Source organism: Podarcis vaucheri, assembly GCF_965113315.1.
Source record: "Podarcis vaucheri genome assembly, chromosome: 5".
Lineage (NCBI taxonomy): Eukaryota > Metazoa > Chordata > Lepidosauria > Squamata > Lacertidae > Podarcis > Podarcis vaucheri.
In genome coordinates, this window is record NC_138763.1 from 76,062,874 (window position 1) to 76,071,171 (window position 8,298).

The following is an 8,298-nucleotide window of genomic DNA, read 5'->3' on the forward strand; positions in this document are numbered from 1 at the left end:
TTGGAATCAAGGAGAGGTGATCACAATGGGAATGAGCTGGGCCTTCTTCGTTCCAGTTTTAATGTCCACGAACCTCAGACTCTGGTTCCCTTTGCTCCTTCCCCTCCCTGCCTTGCTGAGCAGTGACATGAAGATGGAGTCCTTTAAGTAGGACTATTTGCAGGAAGAGCCTATGACTGTGAGAGCTTCCAGGGCCAGGGATAAGAAAACTCTGCTTCTGAGAACAGGAAAAACAAACCAGCTGCATTAACTCCTTCTTTGGGGTCGTATATTTTAATCATAACAACCAAAGGTCTAAACTTCCTTTCTGAAAATGAGGAAATGACACAAGGCTTTGAATTGTAGAGTTTCGACTGCAGCACACTGAATGAGCAGTGTTGAAACGGCCCCACAGTACTTTCATTGTGCCATATCTCTGTATCCAAAGCTTTGGGAACTGTTTGTTATAAAGAAAGGGCAACATCAATCATTCACTGTTGAACAGGCGGCCAGATGGGCAAGAGGGGGAACTAGCACAAATTTATGGTGCAATCCTATGCACATCTAACTCTGAAGCCTTGCTCCCTGGTAAAGTGCCTTCAGCAACCTGCAGCCTTAGCCCATTCTTAAGACAAGATATTAAAATGCTAACTTCCCAACTCTGCAATTCTAAATCTGTGTCTCTCTTCTTCATAGGCTGGTCCACACATGCAGTTTATCACTTGGGAATGAAACACCCAGTGTTATTTTTCAGGTTGGATGAGGGATGATCGATCACAGACCACAAAATGTTCTTAGCATCTCAGGTGCAGAGGGCATTGGTTCACGCATTCAGCTGTGCCATCTTCGAGTCAGGAAAAATCAGGTCCTGTGCTTGAATGTGAGAATGTACTCCGCGTGGTTCTTGTTTACATCATAGAATCATAGAAATGGAAAGTTGGAAGGGGCCACAGGGGTCATCTGTATGATTTTTTTTTTAAAATTGTCTTTATTTATTTATTTCTCAAAAATTGTCCACACTTGTACGAAGCTGACAATTAACAGAAATAGGCTGGTCTGTCTCCACATGACATTATTTTTGCTGTGATGTGCATTCAATTGTGCATCTACATTCTGCCGCAATTATTTCCCACTTCCAAGTAAATACCTTTTTAAAAAAAATGACTATAATTGGATCAAAGCGGTTAGTTTGTTTTGTATTATCTGTCTCTGTCTCCCTCTGAGAATTGCTCTTTTAAATACTTCTGTGAAATATTTCCTCCTTCTTGGAAAATCAAAAATTTTCCCTTCTCCACATGGGTCATACTGAAAAACATTAGGAAAAATGGTCATGGGCAGCAATGATAGTACATTACAGATAGTGAGCATAATTAAAATTAGATGAAAGCTATTAACATCAATGTCCTGCCCTGGTTTATATGTTTTTTTGTGTTTTCTTACCTTTTTTTTTAAAACAAATAGTATTGTCTCTATCAGTTTCAGATCAAATATATCTTTGCAAAGCTTTCCATTTCTGGATGTGAAACTAGACAGATCTGGGACTGAACTTCAGAAGATTCTGTGACTCAAGAACCTAGAAACAAGGCAGCAATCTGAACTCCTTGGGGTTTTTAAAACCACACCCCACCCCAGAAACCCCAGCCTTCCTCAGGACATTTGAAAACATCATAAGAGTTCTGCAATGGGCCATCCAGTCCGTTTCAGACATCCATTGCACATGTATAGATGACAGCTCAGGGCAGGCATTGCAGGTAAAGGGAAACAAATCAGGTAATGGGCACTGGGTGAAAACACCCCTACCCTTTCTCTGGTGTGTGCAGTAAATGTAAAACTGTGGCTTGAACTGCAGCAGGGGGAAGTGACCTTAGTGTGTTTTAAACCACTGGCATGTATATCTCCTCGGTCCACAACAAACTGCCTTGTGGAAGTGGCCATGCCATCTGCCGCAAATGGAAGACACACTTCCTTCTGCACAGGATCAGGCTGACCATCTTATAAAACTTTGCTGGGATCATAAGAACGTTAGTCATGGTGTGTAGAAAGCCATGTGCATATTCAAATGTTGGTGTTTCAGTTCATAGTGCGATTGATTATATAAGCATGACATGGGAGGCTGTGGTTCATGGGCATATAGCCAGATGGAGCCCTACATTGGACAATTTTTTTTTTTAGAGTGACAAATATAAACTCCATAGGGAATATATACACTGGGGGAGAGGGGGACATTGGTGGCAAACTAAAACATTATGGGATGAGGATGGCGCTGTGGTCTGAACCACTGATCCTCTTGGGCTTGCCGATCAGAAGGCCGGCGGTTTGAATCCCTGTAACAGAGTGAGCTCCCATTGCTTTATCCCAGCTTCTGCCAACCTAGCACTTCAAAAACACGCCAATGCAAGTAGATAAATAGGCACTGCTGTGGTGGGAAGGTAAATGGTGTTTCTGTGCGCTCTGGTTTCTGTCACGGTGTTCTGTTGTGCCAGAAGCGGTTTAGTCATGCTGGCCTCATGACCTGGAAAGCTGTCTGTGGACAAACGCTGTCTCCCTCAGACTGAAAGCAGGATGGGCGTCGCAACCCCATAGTCGCCTTTGGCTGGACTTAACTGTCCAGGGGACCTTTACTTTTACCTTTTTTACAGCCCAGGTACAAAAAATAATTCTGGGGTGTCTGGTCTCCCCGCTTTGCAAAAGGTTGCCAATTTTAAAAGTGAATTAATTCAGTGCCAAGCATTTACATACAGAGCAAAGCTGCTCTACAGACCTGGTTATACCTGGAGAGTCATCAGAAAGTATAACCTTGCCCACACTTCTCCCTGCTCTGAGTAAAATGGGAAGCGGTTGGCCTTTCTGAGTTTAAATACTACACATATGGTTGTCAAACAAACAAAAGACACACCTTAGATCAGGTGTGGGAAGCTTTGGCCCTTCAGATGTTACTGAACTATAACTCCCATTACCCCTGTCCATCGGCCATGTGTGCTTGCGGGGGGTTGGGAGTTGTAGTTCAGCAACATCGCAAGGGCCAAGCTTTTCCACGCCTTAGATGAATACTTGAATGTTTTAATGTTATTTACAGTCAAAACAAAGGTCAATAATAGCAAAACAATTCCCTTGCATTAATCTTCCTTGGCCATTCTTCATTCTGCCCCCCCCCCAACTACGGACAGGATAGACAGTCTGCCAGGGCCAGGGCTTTTTTTCTAAATGAAGTTAATCAGATATATTTTAACTCTTTATTCAATGAAAAAGTCACACTTTATTATGCTAGAAGCAATCATGCATTAAATGGCCAACAGAGCAATTCCAGACCTGTCTCCTCAGCAGTAAATCCCATTGGATTAAATGGAGTTTATTCCCAGGTTATAGGGTTGCTATCTTGTAAGTGTGCATAGGATTGAAGCCGAAACAGCCACGCTCACATCTGCCTAGTATTTTCTGAGCCCTGTCTAAGCACACTATTTGTTTTTCCAGACCACACTTTGCATTTTCCCAGACCACAAACCACACGGATTGTAGGCCTGCCTTGCCGTGTCAGGCAGGAGCCACGCCAGGAAAACGTCCACCCCACCCCTGCAATCTGTGTGACTCTAAAAGGTTTGGGAAGTCAACCTCCCAGTTTTTAAGTCTCCGGACAAGCTGACATCTCCTCGAAGCAAGGACATTCAAGGACTCCTTGAAGCCAGTCTATCAGTGGCTGGGACTGATGCCACGGCCACTCGGGTAAACCAAACAGTTTGCCTTTTGTAACAGGGGTTTTCTCCGACGAGGCAGCATTGGGGAAGAAAGCACAAATATTTGGTTTCACAATTCAAGCATTGTTTCAGATCACAGAAGTTCGCTGTACATTGTGAGCCAATGGCACGCAAACTATGAGAAATCTAGGCATCTATTTTTAAATATGCAGAAGGTCCCCGGGTCATTCTCTCCTGCTTCTGTTGCTAGCTTTCTACAAAAGGCCTAAGCAAACAAGGGGGTTAGCTTTAGGACAAGCTGTGTATTAAATAGGACTGTTTGACCACTGCTTCCTGCACCTTCATTCTCTGAACACATCTGGCTATGTTTCTCAAGCCCTCTGGCTTGTAGTTTAACTTGGATCGCTTTCATTTGTTCGCTACTTATATTTTAAGGGAGCAGCACCCTCTTCTGGCAAACTGAAAGAATAACTGCCAGGCAGTCCTGATCTGAATTTGTGCATTACGCACAATGTTCTTGGCATCAAATTCCACCCTATAATTCAGTGCACGTCTAGGCAGAAAGTTCCTATGTCCATACCAAATCAGGAGCTTCGGGAGGAAGTTTCCATCACCGAGTAAGGTTGAATAAAACATTGCTTTAATTAACAAATTAATTAAAAGGATCTTTTCCAAGGATCTCAAGGTGGTTTATGTAGAAGAAATAACAAATAGACAAGACACAAAAGGAAAAGGGGAGGGGGAGGGAAGAGGAAAACAAGCAAACTCAGCCACCAGTTCTCCAAGTTCACAAAGTTCTAATATGAAGCTTGAATGAACGTTTCAGGGACAGGAGGAACAAAATGGAGCTGGTCTCCTGGCACTGGTGGAGTGATCCTACAGTCCACTTCTCCCTCTGCTGTAGCCTGATGGAATGGCTGCTGTGAGATGTCAGTGGATAGACAGAGAAGACAACTCAACAAACTGTTCTCTCAGCAAAACATGGTCCCTGTTCTTTTCTCTCCCTTTGCTACTGCCAGGTACAGACCACATTCCATCATGCAGAACAGCAACCTTTGCATCCAAGCACCACACCCTTCATGTTAAGCCCCTCTTAGTGAAAGGTAGAAAAATAGCTCAACAACTTTCAGGTTTTCTTTATGAAAAGCTGGACAATTTGGGGGGGTTCCTAAAAAGGGGGGTGTCCCAGTTTTTACTATTTGAAATGTGGCAACCGTATGAATTGGGCCTTCTCAAATTTGCATGAGCAACGCCGAGTGAACATCCCATGGGAAATGTTCCTCCTCTTCCCTCCTTTGAAGTGTCTGAGCATCTGCTTAATGGAGTCCTCCGCTGTGTACAGATTAGTCCCAGGTGCCCTTCAGGAAGCATCACTTACTTGAGCCATGAGGACATCTTAGCACTGCAGCAGAGGCTCTCATCACCTGGCAGAAGTTTCAAACTCAGCAAGTGTTGAGGAACTGGAGAGCGGGAGAATGAGGGGAGCGGCACCCAGAAAAGATAGAAATAAGTAAACTGGAATCCCTCATACCAGTCGTTGGCAAGATCTTCTCACACACACACAGGTGGAACCATCTCACTGGAGAGTGCCTAAGCAAGTGCATTTTTCTCTTTTGGAGGAAACCACCACCAGAAAGGCTTTAAATCAGGGGTCAGCAACCTTTTTCAGCTGTGGGCTAGTCCACCGTCCCTCAGACCATGTGGTGGGCCAGACTATATTTTGAAGGGGGGAAATGAATGAACCCTTATGCCCCACAAATAACCCAGAGATGCATTTTAAATAAAAGGACACGTTCTACTCATGTAAAAACACGCTGATTCCCAGACCATCCGTGAGACGGACTGAGAAGGCGAATGGGCCGCATCTGGCCCCTGGGCCTTAGTTTTCCTACCCCTGCTTTACATGATATTTTTTGGACTGCAGCTCCTACCATCACCATTGGCCCATGCTGTCTAGGGCTGATGGGAGCTAGTCCAACAACTCCTGACATCTATTAAATTAGATTTATTATATATATAAAAAAAATCACCCAGCCTTGGTAGATCAAGGTTAAGGCCTCTGTACAATCCTATATACACATACTCAGAAGGAATTCCACTGAATTCTGTGGGAATTATCCCCAGCAAGCTGTGTGCAGGACTGCAGTCTAAATTCCCACAAGGTGATATATTTTACTGATTGGTGTGCTTTGACCTGGGAATGCCCACAAGAAAGCGATGGATTAAATGAGACATGCACACATGCACACACACTTACATTGCTTTTTTTTATTTTAGCACAGGGGGCTAACCATCCCAATGAGCCCACCTTGGCTTCCTTGCATGTTTCATGTTTGGCTAATCGTCTGCCATGCGCCTACCATTACCTCCTGTGACTTCCGGTCCTTGGGAGTATTCTTGCAGATTCTGCCGATCTGCCTCCATTGGACGTCTACAGGAATGCTGTGTCCTTAGCTGGAACTCCAGAAAATAATATACAGTTGAGACACTATCTTCTAGAAGCAATCTTTCTTTAGGTTGTTGTTAAATGTCTAGATTCTTATCGATTTATTATTATTATTATTATTATTATTATTATTATTATTATTATTTAAGTTTAATAAGCTTCCCAGAGCTGTTTGAGAAGTTCTGGACAATAAATGTAAGCAAGATGAAAATAATGCCCCAGATTTGTTACATTTTCAAGCGGAATTGAGTTTTCCTTAGATAAAGAAACACTGTCACCGGCATTTTGGGTGGGGTTTTAAAACTGAATGGAGAGGTTTGCCTTCACCAGACCTTGACACAGTATACCTGAAGGAGCATCTCCACCACCATCGTTCAGCCTGGACACTGAGGTCCAGCTCCGAGGGCCTTCTGGCGGTTCCCTCCCTGCAAGAAGTGAGGTTACAGGGAACCAGGCAGAAGGCCTTCTCGGTAGTGGCGCCTGCCCTGTGGAATGCCCTCCCATCAGATGTCAAGGAAATAAACAACTATCCGACTTTTAGAAGACATCTGAAGGCAGCCCTGTTTAAGGAATTTTTTAATGTTTGATTTTTTTATTGTGTTTTTAATGTTCTGTTGGGAGCCACCCAGAGTGGCTGGGGAAACCCGTGTTTCAATGGCCCTGGCCCTGGAGTAATAGAAGAAGCCGCTGCACAAGTATTTCATGTGTTCTTCTGGATTGCAGGGTGTGAGCTGGAATCGAAAGGTTGGTCCCAAAGGAAGGTTTATCTTCGTAGAAAGGGCAGGTGGGGATCCCAGAACATACTGAAACCAGCCAGATGTATGCTGGTTTGAGACGCGGACCGAAATTCAAAAAGCTATGGATCGGAGCACGTGTTCTGACAAAAGCAAACTCCTATGGCCTCAAGTGGGAGATTTGGATGCTCAAGCAATGCAGGGCCAGGTCCAAAACCTGATGAAAGGAGCACTCAGAGTTCGGAGGACAAAAAGCCCTCTGCTAGGACTGAAGGGTGTGGGAGGGGGAGGTCGCTAAACAGGAACAGTTCTGTGAGTTAAAAAACATATTCTTCTTTTTTCTTTTTTTAAAAAGAGCAAACAGTGTTCCTCCTACACAGCTGGAAAAGAGCTTACAGGGAGGAAAACTGCTTTGCTGTGTAGTTGACTAGGTCAGATTGTCGGATGACCAGGGGTTGCAGAGGTTGAGCTGCAAGGTGTATAGGGTACATTACATCGCTCAGACATGGGAGCACTTCTGCATAAAGCTCTGTACATGATAGAGGAAAGATTGTGCAAATATCGCTGGCATTTGGGGCACAGTCTGTTGGGAATTAACACGTGGAGCAGGGTGGTAAAGTTTTCTCTGGCCTGTCTTGCTTTAGAAAGGTCTTTTTGGCTGCCTTCCCATGCAGGGCTGTTTTTAAATGGGCAGTTCAAAATGTCCCCTCCATCCCTACCAGACAGGTAACGTAGCTGGGGACCAGGGGGAGACCAATCTTGCAGTCTCTGGTACCACCTCTCCCATTGTTTAAAGTCAACCCAAAATGATAAATAGCTGAAGTGAGGCTTTGTTTTGGATCCAGACTGAAGCAAGAAGGCAGCCCAAGGCGCTGAACTGAAGTAACCCGCTATCCAAAGTGTCAAAACAGGTTCCAAAGATATTTTTCCACCTGCGTACATCCCTAGTAGTTCAGAACAATTATACCACTTGCAAGAGTTGTTAATTTAACTTTAACCATTTCCAGCAAAGTTGCATAAACACACTGCAATCTTCATTTCAAGCCCAATGTGAAATGATATGAAAAAAGCCTGAGGTGCTATCACTTGAGGTGATAACAAGCAACAAGAGACTTATTTGATGTGGCATCTGTGAGGAGGAGAAAGAGAAGAAGAAGAAGAAGAAGAAGAAGAAGAAGAAGAAGAAGAAGAAGAGTAGTAGTAGTAGTAGTAGTAGTAGTAGTAGTTTGGATTTGATATCCCACTTTATCACTACCCTAAGGAGTCTCAAAGCGGCTAACAATCTCCTTTCCCTTCCTCTCCCACAACAAACATTCTGTGAGGTGAGTGAGGCTCAGAGACTTCAGAGAAGTGTGACCAGTCCAAGGTCACCCAGCAGCTGCATATGGAGGAGCAGTCTACTGCTCTTAACCACTACACCACACAGAGCCAATTGACATCTACAAAC

At 44.1% G+C, this 8,298-nt stretch overlaps 1 long non-coding RNA gene across 1 annotated transcript; it reads left to right on the forward strand.

Moving 5' to 3' along the window:
* LOC309531889 lies at positions 1-4,791 on the forward strand. The gene is made up of 3 exons (XR_014219509.1): positions 1-859; positions 1,456-1,730; positions 3,451-4,791. It is a non-coding gene; the product is annotated as an uncharacterized lncRNA (long non-coding RNA).
* Positions 4,792-8,298: the final 3,507 nt, after the last annotated feature.